The 16,721-nt window shown below is 34.9% G+C and overlaps 1 protein-coding gene across 8 annotated transcripts in view; it reads left to right on the top strand.

The window, feature by feature from the left end:
- Positions 1-16,721, top strand: part of MGAT4C (MGAT4 family member C) — a 691,584-nt gene that overhangs the window by 86,627 nt on the left and 588,236 nt on the right. For 6 of the 8 annotated variants that reach the window (XM_070600677.1, XM_070600676.1, XM_070600669.1 and 3 more), the window contains exon 2: positions 8,167-8,199. The exons of the other annotated variants lie outside the window; for them this stretch is intronic. The gene's annotated coding sequence lies outside the window, so the exon portion shown is untranslated. The remainder of the gene's footprint in view (positions 1-8,166; positions 8,200-16,721) is intronic. 8 annotated transcript variants of the gene reach the window in all.

Below are 16,721 nucleotides of genomic sequence, written 5' to 3'. Positions count from 1 at the left end.
CTTTTGACTGCTTTATTTTCTTCAGTGAAATAGGAAGAATAGTCACAAGCTGAATTTTGTGGCAAAAGGACATAGTATAACCTAGTCAGATAGTATAGTAAAGAGTGAGTGGACTAGGGAAATAAAGTGTGAGCTGGTGCTCAGGAATTTAAAGTGAGGCTAGTGCAGAGGGTTTAGGGTTTCCTCTAGGCTAGCGCAGTGGTGCAGGTGCATGTGTAGGTGCACAGTACGTGGAAATTAGGATCTAACCATAGTCTGGTTTAGCTAAGAGAGTGAACAAACATGATAAGAAACAAAGGAGTTGATGTTGCATTTAAGTGAGTGATTTTATACTTACTAGCAATTAAATTTAAGCTTGATAATAAAAGAAGCATGGGTGTTGGGTGCGGGGTGAGAGATAAGGAAAAATGGTGAGGTCTCATTGGCTTTAAACTATTGTTGGAGTTAGGGTCTTAGAAGGATTGAGCTGGAAAGATAGGAAATTGCAGTAAGATATGTTTGAAATTGAAAGTTTGCAAGAGTAGTAGTGATTAGTAACAACGAAGTCATGTGTATAATCACAGCAGTGAGTTTTGAGGTTAGGGTGGGGACCAAGATGATTGAGAAGAAGAAGGGAGAAGCTTGGTCTTCGACTTTGAATTTACAACTACAGAAGCGGTGTTGGAGAAGCAGTAAGCCAAGAGCTAACATCATCAAAGAACAAAGAGGGGAGACAAGGGCGATCTTAGATGACAGCACCAACGTGAAGTGTTTTATAGAGGAAGGAGATGTAATTATCTGAAATAGAGTGACGAATACAAAAAGGACACTTAACCCCACTTTGAGACCCGAACTTATAAAGTCTGCAGAAGAAGAAATATCATTTGGAAAGAACCAGGTTTAAGTTAGTGTAAGACGGTGGGAAAGATATTCAAGAAAGAGATTGAGGATATAGTCAATTTTGCTAACAACTGAACTTGGGAGAAAAAGAAAATATGGACGGTAGGTGGATAAAGATTCAGATTCAGACGAGAGCTTGGAGTAGGAAGCACCTTCGGAGATTATGTAATCTAATCTTGCATATTTAAAAGCCTCTTCACAACATAACTAATACTCATCCAGTATCTCTTTGAATCTTTTCTGAGACTGGCCCCTTACAAGCAGCCTATTCCCAAAATGAGGTATTTTTCTATGTTCAAAGATACTTCCACTTCCCTGAAAACCAAATAAAATATACCCAGCACAGATTCCTTATAATTGGTACTCTCCCTTGCTTCTTGTTGCTGCACCCAGACTACTCTCTCTGTTCCCTCTTTTGATCATCAGATTTGAACTCTCTGATTTCCTTGCTCTCTTCCCGCTTCCCTTTCTGAGGCTGGACGCTTACAGACTTCCAAGTTATTTCTTTCAAATCACTGATAACTTCATCAGCTGGTCATCCTAACAACTACCATCATCAAAAGTAGAATCAGTGACGAGATGCCCAATTCATTGATCCTCAATTGTCTCATTACCGATCAACTGCCTTCTACTTCCACATTCTTCTTTCACATCCAGTCCTTCTTTTTGGTTGTAACATATTTACTATTACTCTTTTAAAAATATTCTTGACTCCCTTGTTCTAATCTCATGCACACCTGTCAAGAATGCAACTACAGACAAATCCCTCTCTATGCCTGTGGGCCAACAGCTAAGCATTGAACAGTAGATTGGAAGCACTATAGATTCATGTTCACCAAACTCAAATGGGCTCTCCACAATGCATTCAAGAAGCAGTGTTTCTCCAGAAAGTTTACTCTGCTTATTTCTGCAGTGAAATCACATCTTATTCACTCTACTTAAATCTTTTACTGCTTCTTTCTTTCCTCTGTTAATCTCAGTGTATGGCTTCATTTCTTACCAGAGAGAATCCTTCAGACAGTAACTACCTTTTTTTTGCTACCGTATCTAAAAACTGACCTGCTGCCTCCCATTCCCATTACAACAGAGTGATTCTTCAATCCAAATCTCACTTCACATGTGCTCCTTTGCTCCCACTACACTTCTAGCTCTTCTGTCTCCTGCATCTTCGGCATTTAAATTTCTACCACATACTCCCTCTAATCAGTGAAATGTGGTCTACTGTCTCTAAGCTAATATAAAGCAAACCAAATGTCTCCTTGACCTCATATATCTCTTTAGTTATTACTTTTATCTGTTTTTCATTTCCTATTTCCCTCCGTAACCAGTTTTTCAAGAGAGTGTATACACACACACACACGTACACACACATATACACCAGTTCAACTTTCTCACCTTCCATTTGATTTTCCACCCTTGCCATTCTAGGATTCTGCTTGCAGGGTCACTTGTTGCTGGTTCCCATCCAACTTTAGTTGTCAGCAGTAATTTACACAATTGACCACTACTTTCTTTCTGAGAGATCTAGCCTCTTGATCTCCCGTGGAAGAGAAACATATTAGGTTCTAAAATTCAAGTGATGAAAATATGTAATTATCTTTATTTTTATTTCATTTTCCTCATAACCAGAGTTAGCTTCTAACTAAGTTCCCATTCTGTTTGGTAGCAAAAACATAATCAATTTTAAGTAAATTTGGTTTCTTCAAAGTACTCTCAGGCTCAGGGTTTAATTCAGTCAATTCAAAATTGCCCTTCAACTTCCTTCTTCCTTTCTTCCTTGGTTGGTTTAATTTCTGAAAAGTTTGTGTAATACAATAATATCAGATGGTGAGGCATCTGGGCTTCAGCCTTCCTTTGTCCTATACTGACATCTGTTGCAATCTACAATCATGTCTCATATCCACACCACACTGGCATCTGTTGAGGTTTCTGTACTCCCACCTGGTTTCTTGACATACATCCCACACTGCTCTTTAAAATTTCCTTTCATCACGACCACAGATCCCTGAAACATCTGCCTGCTTTCTCTTTCTCAGCCAAGTGCCTTGTTATCAGAGGCAAAAGGAAATCCTGTTGTTGTCTCTTGTTACCCACAAGAGACTTGCTGTGGCTGCCTGTGTCTTCTCCTTCTCCAGCAGCGAAGAGACACCTTAACCCTCATGCTCCCATTTTTGCTGGGTTACTAGGGAATCCTAAAAGGATATTTATTTGCATCATTCCAGGAAGAATTAAAGGAAGATGCATCCTTTGTTCTTGGGTCCCTAAACTGTTTAGTAATTTCTGTAAATACTCCTTTTATATTTTACTGATTTAACAGCAGAAAAGATGTATAAAACTTCTTCTTACGTCCCACCAAGATCTAAATGATTCTCTCCAATACATTGTTCAAACTTTTCTCTGTACCAAAGGGAGTAATTATCCTTTTTATTCTCATGAGGGAGAAGAGTGATTTAATTTTTCATTTTTCCCAACTGTTTGTCTATTATATCAGTAATGTAGCTTTCATTAAAATAAAAACCAAAGATTTAGCTTCTCTGCTCTTAAGTCTCTATTTTTACTTCATCCCAGCTGGCTGGGCTGGGAAAAAGGACCACATGTTAAAAGTGAAGATATTTGCTGAAGATTAGAGGGAGGGACTAACATGTCTGCAGGCTGGCAGAATGGGTAATCTGTCTGTCTCATTGGCTGGAGGAAATTATAAATGCTGAATAGATTAACACATTTAAATGCACTGATGAGCTGAATAGAAAGTAAGGAATATTTTGAGGCAAAACTAAACAAAAGGAGAAAATGGAAAGTGATAAGCAGAGTGCTGAAACTAGCTTCCACCTTGAGTGCAATTGCAAATTCGGGTGAACCTGAGTTTTAGTTTACATAGATTTCCAGAGGTAAGTCTAGTTGCTTAAATTAGGAAGGTTAAAATAATATAATTCTGTCGTAAACCTGGGTCCACCAAATTGGCTAGCCCCTTCATGGAAGTGTAAAAGAGCTTTAAATGTATGTTTACTGAGGGTTTTACAAGATATTCCTGATTGAATCCTAGTGCTGAATGATGAGGGAAAACAATCCTTCTAGGTAAAAACCAACCCTTATATTGGATTGTGGCCTAAATTTATCCTACTTATGTGATGTGAACAACCTCAATGCAACACTACAGCTTGAAGTAGTCCTAGGTTGGTATAGCCCCCAGTCACATGGCAGAAACAACTACGACTTTTCTATAGAAGAAACTGCCTTCAGTCCAAGCCACAAATAATTCCTACAAGTAAAATTTTAGGAAATATAATTTTACAATAAAAAATCACAAAACAACCAAAGAAATGAGGAATCAAAAACTAGAGTCTCCAGAATGTAGAGACAAAATATTAAAATCGAATATATGAAATAGATATACTTCATAGGCTGCATAAATAAATGAAAGTAATGAAAAAAAGAAAACAACAAGGGAGTATTATAGAAACCAAGAAGATGGGACAACAAACTCAAGAGAATGGTTTGATACTGAAACTGTTGTTTTAGCTCAGGATCACTGGAAACAGACTCTGAGATACATATTTGCATACAGGAAGTTTATTTGGGTGTGTTCTTAGAAGGAATAAAACATTTGTAGGGCAGTAGGAAAAGCCTGATTGGGTGATCCAGTTGCAACAGGAGCCTGAGCTGTTCTTGTCATAAACTCTGGACCTAATCACTGCTAAAATTACTACTCAAAACCAGACATATTTTTAGCGTTTCTGTCTGTTATACAGAACAGCAACCATCCCACAGACTGAGTATAATGATTATAAAGGGAAAATGAGAGCACAGGCATGAAAATTCTTTAAGAACTCTAAAAGTTCTATGCAAATGAGTTATTATGGCCGTCTATCCAAGAATCAAAAGCACAGCCCCTGGAGGTAGACAATCTCAATTCACTTCTAACTCTGACACTCACTAGCTAGTGGACCAAAAGCAAATTACCAAGTCTCTGTGTGCTTCAGTTTTCTCATATCTAGAGTGAAATACATAAAATTGCTTTGTAGGATTCTGTGGAGGATAAAATAAGATGAACACATGTGGAAAATAAGCATAGCACCTATTATATAACAATAGTTTATTAAATATTATCCAAGATATTAAGAGTACTTTTAAAAAGGGTGAGGAAGATCATAATCACAATCCCTAACTTATCATCTGCCTCACTTTTCCTCTATTTACTTTGATATGCTATTGAACCCACTGTCCCTAAGACATTTTCTGGCCATGACACAGGCAGAGCCTAATTCTCGCTCAAAAGTGAAATAATATTTTGCTTGAGTTTACCTTTACTGAAATATATGTATTGTGCAACAGCAAAAGGTCCTTGACTCTTTCTCTGACTCTATATACATTTATAGTAGAATAAAGTCACTCATCTTATCTTTGTTATGGCTACATATCACAGATTTGTGTGGTGATACTATTCCTTGGATGAAGCATTTTAGTATATATTTGGGCTGATTCCTTTTACCTTACTACTACAGTGACAAAATAAGTATAGATTATAGCACTGAGATTTTTGTTGGCAGAAACATTCACTACGTAAATAACATCAAAAAATGTGTTTTTAATCTATGCCCTGAAAAGACTGATTTTCTTCTTGTGTTTGGTTGTTTTCCTACCCTTAGAACAAGGTGAGGTGCAATTGTTCTATTCAGTAGTCCTTTTATCTTGGCCCTTTGAAAACAGCAAAATTACTGCTAATTTTTATAGTTAAAATTTTCAACCTATCCAGTAGCAATTGGAATAAATCTCATATGATATCTGATGTACAAGTTGATTCCTTTACAGCAATAAACAAGTGCTTTGTTTTATTCTTTATGTTTGATCAGATTTATTCTAGTGTTTCTTTTAAGGAAAATCTGGGACAAGTTGGCTGCTGCAATAAGCTGTCAAGATGAAAAATCCATACTGTAATGTCAGTTTGCAATGCTTGTGGTCCAAAAAATATTTACAGCACATGTGATTTATTTTTCAATCACTTAAGATTTAGCAGAGAAACTATATCATGATTAATCACAAAACAATCGAGAGATAATTTATTTTTACAAATTTTGGTTGAAGAGGAAATGCATGTCAATTCTAAAGGTGCTATTATGAACAACAATAAGACCACAGCTATTAAAGTATGTATAGAGCGAATATTTTAAATTACAAAGAAAAAGTCAACACCTGAGGAAAAGCTAATACACATACTTTGGTGCCATTTTGGGGAATGAGTTCATGGATGTTAGATAGATGCAAGTTACGTGTAACATCTTTTCAGGGCTTTATTATGATTTTAGGCTTCTGTTTTTCAAACGCATCCTATTGAGTCCTTTTAACATGTGATGATTTCAATACAGCCTTTGGTTACCTGAGTAATAAACTTGACAAAAATAAATTAATAGAAATGAAAATTCAACAATGTTGGAGTAGCTCCTATGTTTCAAATGCTCCAACTCTCAATTTTGGCAAATGAATTCTTGCAGTTCTTAGCATCAACTTAGGAAAATCAACTTTAGAATGAATCTCCTAATATTCACTTTCAGCTGTAATCTATTCAGAACCAAAACTGTTAGACCTGCCTTCTACTAAGCAAGTCCTCGGCTTCCTTACTTACACAATTTTATTTTCTTAATGATAACATCTATCATTGCAAATTGCACCTGACATAAATTCTCCTTAAGACATAAATTCCCTTGTTTTCCTGCAAAACCAATCTCATCTTGTTTTAACTATAAAAACTAACTTAATAATGGACAGTTTTTCTTAAGTGCAAAATTATTTGTTACCAAAAAATCACATATAAATTAATCATTCTTTTATCACAAATATATAATCATTAAATAATTGGATGTGTTTGAACTAATATTGAAAGATATCTAAGATACAGTGTTAGAGACAAAAAATGAGTTAGAAAATGGTGTTTTTACAATTATTATAAAAACCGTATGCATTATAAAAAGCCATATGTATAAATATATTTGTACATTAAGTAACATTCAAAGATGATTGTATGTACATAGAAAAAATCTAGCATAATACTCAGCAAGATCAATAGCATTCATTTCCTAAGTGAGATTATGGTGAACGTTCATTCCTCATATCCTTATATGTTAGATTTGGCAAGACAGATTTTGTTCTGCTATGTTTTGGTTTGTTTATTTGTAATAAAACGTGGGGAAAAGACCAGAACTATGTAGATCCACGTATTAAAAATGGCTAACTCCAAGTGATAGAATTATACACATTGTTGATTTTCTTACTTCTTGACTATGTTTAAAGTATATGTTGATGAGTAAGAATTGTCAATTTAGGCTATGCAAGGTAGTATCATACTAATGGCCTAAAATTCAAAAACTCTCTCATTTATGGCAGTTATGAAAGCATCTTATTCCTCATGGGCTTTTTCTTTGGAAATATGATTTTCTAAATACTGTTAACATCCATTTTAATGAAATTTATTTATCAATAAACTATCTTAATTGTGTATTGTCAAGTCACCAAACCAGATGTAATACCTCACAGTTAAATTATTGCTTGATTTTCTCAAAAGCTTCTCCAATTTATTGCATAGGGATTAGTAACAAAGTGAGAGGTTTTTTTTGTTTGTTTGTTTCTTTTCTTTTCCTGGTATTTATATCATGTTATACATACGGTCACAGGAAATCACAGTGGAATAGCAACATATCTCCTTTCATATATAATAGGGAAAATACATTACGAGGATTAGTTTCTATTTATAAGAAACACTAAAACAATAAAAATGTAAAAAATACTCTTCTGTAAGCCCTTGTTTTAGATGTTACCTACCCTTACGTTTTAATAACCTACTAAATCACTCTTTTTTATGAACCACAGGGACATTTAGGTTTCATTAATTTGTTTTAAAATTCTTTTATCATTAAGTATACATGTTTTATTCCTGATCATCCTCTCAACTTTTCTTACTATTCTTGTCTTTCTTTGACTTCTGGCTTTCCTTTGCCTCTTCGATCATCTTCAGCAATATTTGAGATCTCTGATAGCTAACGGTAATCTCAGAGGACATTTTCTGGATCCAAGCCAATCATAAAGTCTTTAAGTAATCTTTATATACACCGAGACTGCCAGCTGCTTACCAGCGCATAACAGAAGATAAATGTGCACTACTCTACTACCAAGGCTAAAAGAAGCCAGGTCATCTGACTGCTAGCAACCTAGTTTTTACATAGCTGTCTATAATGCTCATCATCACGTTATAGCAATATGATTTATTAATCCTTCTGGCATTTTTCTCCTTGACAGCTTCTCAGCTGCTGTTACATCCTTCTTGGATGGGTAAGTACTGCTTTCTATTTTGAAACTGTGAGTCAAGTTTTGTATGTTAAGACTTTACTTGTTTTAGGCACTTGGGATCTATTAAAGTGGAGGAACTTGGATTTAACACTATAAAAGATAAAAAATCGGATTCAAGTGTTGAAGAGACGTGAAAATGAAGAACAATGTATTTGGAGATGTGATTGAAATGGAACCTTTCAATATTTCTAACTCAAAGTGGGTTAAAATATAATTCACATCACAGTAGTTACAGGCAGGCCATCGCATTTTATTTAAAATGGAAAATATACTTTTAAGACCGCTATAATGTCTTATGAATATTCAAATATTTTGATTCAGGAATATTTTTGCTGTAATACTTAGTAATTTACACCCTTTTTAATCATACTTCTACATTTTCAAATTAATTTCAAGTCATCAATAACTAACTAGCTAACACCACCAATTCAACATGGTTTTATCTATGCATGTATTACATTTTGTTTAAATCCTATCAAATTAGATTTGATATTACTTACCTATTATACATATCAAAAGCAAACAAAAACAAAACAAAACTATTGGGAGCATGTGTGTGTGTAGACATGTATATATATGTACACATACACGCATGTTTTGGTTTGGGTTTTTGTAATAAAACATGGGAAAAGACCAGAAGTATGTAGATCCATATATTAACAACGACTAAATACAAGAGATAGAATTATAGGCAATGTTAATTGTTTTACTTCTTATATATATATAACTCACTTCTTATATTAACAACCAAATTAATGATTTACTATAACTGAGCTCTAAACAAGGTTGTGTTGCTAGAATCTATAGCAAAAAAAGAGAGAAAAGATTTGAATTCTCTAGTTATTTTACCTAGTGAAAGAAATCAAGTATTTTTGTTTAATGTGGATAGACATATTTCTTCATGCCAGTGAATCCAAAAGCAATTCAGGCATATAAAATACATTAGGTAGTATCATCTTGTCAACCAGAAATTTACACACAAATTTTATTCAGATGGATAATTTATATTTTTGGATCTCAGTCTGATTTATTGCCTGGTTATTGACATCTTATCTCTATAGTTTTACATCTTAAATTAGTGGAAATTTTGCTGTAGAAAAGAAAGATCACGTAGGTTCATGTTACTTCCTCATGATATAACCTGATATATTTAGCTTAAATTTTAAGAGCAAGATACATTTATACCATGAAATGATTTCACTCAAATTTCAAATGTTTCTAACTGTCTTTTCTCAAGTGATAGATGATGTTTCTGTCCTGATTTTTGAATTTTTGAGATAAACATCTAAAACAGCATATTCTCTGGTGTTGATAAGAGAAGCATCCATAATCCTTTAACACTGACATTCTTCTATGAAAGTTTCGGGGTGTGATTATATGTTTTCTCAATTCCTCAGATGTTTTCTATCATATCCCTTCATAAAGGTAAAAGAAAAAAAGACTTAATTCCTAAACATGTAGGAAAAATGCAGCCACAATGCAACTTAGGATCTTTCCAACCTCGGAAGGAGCTTGTTGGAAATGCCAGAATTCTTCACCATCTTATTAGAAAGTCATAATATTTGTCTAAAGTATTTCAAACACAGGTGTGGCAATTGTATGGGTGCACACAGGATAACAAGGCAGTGCTGGTGATTTTCATCTCTGTGTCTATCCACTTTCTTGCAAAGTCTTTTGTTTGGACTAGTCTAACTCAAAATTATCACCACTTGTATCCAACTTGTTTTAAGTCCCCGAGACTCAGAGAACTGGTGAACAATGGAGAACCAATTAAATAATGATTAATTTTCACATAGCTCCTCATTCATTAAAAACTGGGGGGGGGAAGGACAATCTGGTATAAACTAGATCTTTTAAGAAGTAGATTCTTCAGTTTCAATCTCTTTAACACTATGCAATAATGTAAATAAAGTACTAGATAATGTCACAAGATTCAGAAAATTTAACCTTTAAGTCACTAGTCTTTAAGTTATTAGTGACTATCAGAGGTCCTTTTAAAGTGAGTCAGTGTTGATGTTTAAGCTTTCAGTAATTTAATAAGTAATTTATTTATGTCAATGTTATTAAAATAACATTTACCAAAAGCAAACTCTATTTCTCCAAATTAGCACATCTTCTTATTTGTTTCTGAAGTCATATAACTGAATTAATTTGTGACTCTTATTGCTATATGAATGGTGGGGAATTTTGGGCAATCATTGATTAAGAGTATGTGTATATATATGTATAGGTATATGTACATATATGTATATAACCAATGTATAAAATTACTACTTAAACACTCCTTATTGGCTGTAAGACCAGAGGAAGTATACGACCAAAAGATAGCTCTAGAAATAATAGTTACAAATTTAAAGCATTGGATTACTCATTTTTTAAAAATTTGTTAATGGTCAAAGATTAATATCACAAAATTATTAGGGATGTCTATAATTCTGTCAAAGATCAACTACATAAAGCTTCACAATTTGGGGAAGGGCAGTCATGTCAAAGAGGTCATAAAGATTGTTGAATCCTGCACTTTACACAACGTGATGTCAAGATTTTAAGAGAATGGTTGATTGTTGGGGTGCTAATTTGCCATTAACTGTTTTGAATCATAATTAATGACAAGTGTTCATTTTAAATCCTAATGAAAATATTTCATATTTAAAAAAATTATACATATGGTAAACCTCTATTAAAATGTATTTTTTTTCAGGTTTCGATTTTTTAAACACCTTATGAAAGTCTAATTTACAGTGCATGGGTATCGTGAAGAACAAATACTTGTCCAGATAAAGGAAGAATTTCCATATGCTTCCACAGAACCTCACTTCCCTAAAGCCCTGAAGAGCCTTGACTCTTTTGCTTTCCTCTTTCAATTGTTACCTAAGCAAGTTAACACATACACAATTTGCAAACATGCAGTTTCAGAAATATTTTCAGAAATAAGAAATTAATTACATACATCTTGCATATTTACCAGTGAACTTTATTGCAGTTGTTACATTTTATTTTTTGTTAAATCTCCAGAGAATTAAAAATGATTATAATGGTATTTTGAAGAGGATTTAATTATGAATTTCTCAAGAGCAGTAATGAACCTGGCAATATTACTTGTCTGATATTCTCAAAATTCAAAGAGTAATAAAAGCCAACTTTCGCAGCCAATTGTTACATAAATTACTGAAAAAACATTGTGAGATGGGATGTTAGTGTATGAAATTGTTGTATAGACTTGCAACATGAATTCAACCTCAATGCACCACACATGTTTCTATATTCTTCTCAAGAAGCAGGAATAATGAGCTGGAGGACCGTGGCTTTAGTATATAGGAATATGTGGACATGTGTTTTTCATATAAACACCATCTCTCTCTCATTGAAATAACTCAGTTCTTTCCGTGTATATTAATTAGTGAAGACCCCGCTCTGATCCCTACATAACCCAACAGCAGAATGAAGGATGGACATATGACTCAAGTCAATAAAATTAGAGTCCACTATACCATTGGTCAGACGGATTGGTTAGGGGTGTGTGAATAAACCAAGTCTAGTAATTGCTTCTGTCCCTATTTGCTACTCTGAGGGAACAGAGTAAAGAAAAGTGGAGATATGAATAGAAACAGTCTCTAAGTCATGGTTTGACACCTAGAATATTTTCAGTAACATCTGCCAATTTATTCACTTTTTTAAAAAATGGATTATTATTTTGAGATTTATTCTTCATAAATCCACTAAAAAGTATTGACTTGGTGGGATACTTTGGGACTTCTAGGTTATTCTCTGAGGTGGCCTTGATAATAGTATGTTGACTGAATGCAAATATTGTGTGACCCAGATCTAGATTCGCCACAAAATTTGTTAAAGTGGGGGAAAATGAGGCATTTAGATACATATTTTTGCAATGTGAGTGTGTGTGTGTGCATGTGTGTTTAATTTTCCAGTAGGTAAGTTAATTACTAAGAAAAGACCCTAAAGCAGAATTATAAATTTCAATCTTTTGCTGGCATCTGAAAAATGGACCTCGACTCCAGACATTTAACTGTTCTAAGGACACTGGCTCCATTTTTCAGTTTCTTTTAGTATCTTCAGAGAGATGCAGGCAGTCTTAGATGACCTGCAACAACTATTTTTCCCTGTCTTTCAGTTTACACATTGCTTGTTTCCTGGTATGCATAGCTAACAGTGCCCTCCCCTCCTGCCATCATCCGCATTCCTTTAGTTCTTGAGATCACTGATGGGAGACGAGAACCATTACTAAATGAAGACTACAAAGTGCTAAAATGTTCACCCAGCCGTAAGATTCTTCTATTTACTGTTTTTCTTATTTATGTTGATATTTGCTTAATCTAGGATGTGTGCTCTTGACATATGAGGTGATTTAGAAAGACTGTGGAAATAAATATTATCCACAGTTCTTTCTTTCATTGAATTACATGAGATTAATAATATCTGGGCTAATAATTCTACCCACACTAAATGTCATAACATCTCTGTATCTACTCTTTTAAAATACACAATAGAAGATGCCGTTGAAGGATGGTGTGCTGTATATTACCAGTAGGATGAATTTGCACAATTGTGGGTACAGTTTGGACACTCTGGCAGGCTCCATGCTTTTTTTTTTTTTTTTTTTTAACCTATCCTACATTATCAAATGCTTTGTGGTCACTTTAAGGCCAAAATACAATCCCACTTTGGTAAAATTTAAATGACTAACCTCATATAATAATTAAAAGCTGAGCCTAATTTAAAGTGAAATACGTCCACTTCCTCTTTAGGGACCTTGTAATGTAAGTCAGAGAAGTGGTTCTGGACTCTTTCCTAGCTAAGCTTCCCTCATGGACATTCAGCTTGTAAGCCAAGGATTCTTCAATCTCCATTATCAAAGTAGCAGAGGGCGGAGAGGAGTACAGATTTAAAAAAGGGGTGATTAAGCCCACATGTGAGCGGATGGACTATAATTAGTTTTCGGGTGGTGAACATGATGTAATCTACACAGAATTCAAAATATATTATGATGTACATCTGAAAATAAACAACTAAAACAAATAAATGTGGCATTAAAAATGAAAAAAAAAGAAAGAACATTTTAAAGATGAATTCATGCCTTCTGGGCCAAATGCATTGCTCTGGTCAAATTTTTTTTTTTCTTACAAAGCGTTTCTGGGGCTTTCTCTTTGCCAGCTTCTTTCCTCAGTTTGTACAGGGTCTCTCTCCATTATGTTTCTTCTCATTAGCTCTCAAATGTTGATGTAGTGTGCATATGGACGCCTTGGCTCAGGCCTTGGAAGGCCATCCTTTCAGAAAAGATGCCTTTCTAAATGATTGCAGGGCAGTACTTCTACTGCTAGATCCATACCTGGTACATCAGATTCTTGCACTTTTGACCCTCCCCCTGCCTTAGGAAAAGTGGTGGTACTTTGCATCTGCAACCTTCTACTGTTTTCCCTTTAACTTTTTCAAGCATGAGTCAAGAACCATCCCCTGGTGCCACACCTCCTTCTGTAACATGGGTATCTGATTCCTTGACTGGTCCATTAAAGTTCCTCTCACCAATTTGGGATTAGCTTTTACTCTCCACTTTTCAAAGTGTGGGTGTAGGAGGGATTGTGGAGGAGGACGATACATACAATTTACTGTTCAGCTTTCTCCAAAGAAATCGAAATATTCAGTCTTTATTTTCCAGTTCTCAATCATCTTTGTCCTTGATGTGACTGAGGAGATTCATTTTAATTATCATCTTGAATTTCTATAAATGATCCATCTACTTCATATTCGTGACTAGGCCAAAATTTTATTTTTAATATGCTGTTGTATTAATTTATATTCTAGAATTGTTTCACATTTTATAGTTTCTTTCAACTAAACAATGATGCTTTAAGGTCATGAACCACGTATTTTATTCCTTTTGTTTTTCCTGTTGCTCCTGACACAGATAAGTCATCATTAATACTTTTTGAATGGGTGATTGAGTCAGACTTTGAAAAGAGACAAAAAAGAGTTGGGAGATAATCATAATGGGGAAAATTAAGTCATAGGCAGTAGATATAAATATTGATACTAATAGGACCTAGTTGTGGGTACTTCAAAGGAAAGATAACATATAGAGCACTTCCATAGGTTAAAACATGTCGCAAATTCTTTGACTTTCCTTCCATGAACAAGTCAAGTCTAAGTCCACTTCCTTTGAACCTGGGTGGCTTTTGTGGCTGCCTCAATGAATAGGTTGCAGACAAAGGGCTATTGCATTCCTCTATCTGAGATTAGATTACCAACGATCATGCATTTCTGTAGGTCTGGCTTGGAACACTTGCTTTGGGAGGTTTCAGCAACCAGGAAATCTAGCTATCCTAAGGACACACTGTAGAGAGGAAAAGCAAGAGAGCTGGAAAAGGAAACATTTAATTTTAAGCCAAATTTATAGGAAATATAAAGCAATTGGGATTTGCTTGGTTCACACATACAAGCAAAAAATGTTTCTTAGTCCCAGACTCTCTAGACTGCAAAATATTTTCAAATTAACATATGGATTTCAGTGTATAGAAATGTAACCTATTTTTTTATGTTGATTTTGTATCCTGCAACTTGACTGTATTCATTTATTATTTCTAGCAGTTTTTTAGTGCTTCTTTAGGGTTTTCTATATATAAAATCATGTCGTCTGCAAAGAATGACAGTTTCACTTCTTCTTTTCCAATTTGGATCCCTTTTATTTCTTTTTCTTGCCTGATTGCTCTGGCTAGGACTTCCAATACTATGTTAAATAAGAGTGGTGACAGTGGGCATCCTTGTCTGGTTCCTGTTCTTAGAGAGATAGCTTCCAGTTTTTCTCCATTGAGAATGATATTTGCTGTGGGTTTGTCATATGCGGTCTTTATTATGTTGAGGTATTTTCCTTCTATACCCATTTTATTTAGAGTTTTTTAAATCATAAATGAATGCTGTATCTTGTCAAATGCTTTCTCTGCATCTATTGAGATGATCATGTAATTTTTATCCTTCATTTTGTTAATGTGGTATATCACGTTGATAGATTTGCGGATGTTGAATCATCCCTGCATCCCTGGAATGAAACCCACTTGATCATGATGTATGATCTCTTTAATGTATTGTTGTATTTGATTTGCTAGTATTTTGTTGAGGATTTTTGCATAGATGTTCATCAGTGACATTGGCCTGTAATTTTCTTTTTTTGTGTTGTCCTTGTCTGGTTTTTGTATCAGGATACTGTTGGCTTCGTAGAATGAGTGAGGAATCTTCTTCTCCTCTTCAATTTTTTGGAAGAGTTTGAGAAGGATAGGTATTAAGTCTTCTTTGAATGTTTGGTAGAGTTCACCAGGGAAGCCACGTGGTCCTGGACTTTCATTTTTTGGGAGGTTTTTGATTGCTCTTTCGATCTCTTTACTGGTGATTGGTCTATTCACATTCTCTACTTCTTCAGTCAAAGATCAAATTCAAGATGGGCTGTTATTAAGAATCAAGGAAGTTCTAAGGTTATGTTTTACAGGCCCTCTCAAAGACATAAAAGCCTTCTAAGGATGCTGAGAATGTGCTTCACAGATAGTTGTCGTTAAACAATAGAATGTCAAAGAATTCTAAGGATTTTCCCCACAGCAGCCTTAAGAGAAGCCCAAGATATAAAAGAGCTTTCCCAAAAGAGATTTGTGATTGTCTATTTTGTTTAATGGAAATAATTATAAATCTATTAATAAACAACTCACATAGTTTTAAATAAATTGTAGCAGATGGGACAGACAGGACAGAAACTGTATAAAGTTAAGAGAGGACATGGACTCCAGAATTTCTATGCGCAGGAAGCAGACTCAGAAAATACTCAACTGCAAACACAAATGCCTGGATTTCAGAAATACTATGGATCAGTGACTTTTTACCTCCTGTTTTGTATATTTTGAATGGGAGTCTATAGAGCACTCATTCCATACTTGAGCCACTATTATATGTTGGCTGGATGTTAGGAAGATAACTTGTCTCTTCAGTTCACAGGTCTTCAGACTCAGAGGAACAGTACTGAAGGAGCTGTACTGAAAGAAACACCCGAAGAGCCTCATGTGTATGTGGACCTGATTTAGACAAGATGCTGAAACTTGGCCCTGAGTCTGATGCTGTAATGTATGAGACATATGGGAGTCTTGAGGGAGAGTGAGTGTGTTTTGCATGTGGAAAGAATGTAAACACTTTGTGCCAAGAAGGTGGACTGTGCCTACAAGTTCTCGGACACTCGTCAATTCAAGAGGTGGGGCCGATGTTAATTCTCCTTGAATTTAGATAGGACATCATGACAGCCTAATAAAATAGAATATAGTAGAGGGATATCGTGTGATTCAGATAAAAATTCATGCAGCTTCTGCCAGTCTTTCTTGGGACATCTGCTCTGGAAGACCATCAGCCACCATATAAAAAACCCAGCTACCCTGAGGCCACCATGTAGAGAAAGCAGATGGAGAAACCATAGAGAGAGAGAAGAGATGCCGAGAAGCCCCAACTGTTCTGACTCT

The sequence above is a fragment of the Equus przewalskii genome, chromosome 29, assembly GCF_037783145.1.
Source record: "Equus przewalskii isolate Varuska chromosome 29, EquPr2, whole genome shotgun sequence".
Classification (NCBI taxonomy): domain Eukaryota; kingdom Metazoa; phylum Chordata; class Mammalia; order Perissodactyla; family Equidae; genus Equus; species Equus przewalskii.
Note: the sequence above shows the minus strand (reverse complement) of the source record. Positions and strands in the feature narration are given on the sequence as shown.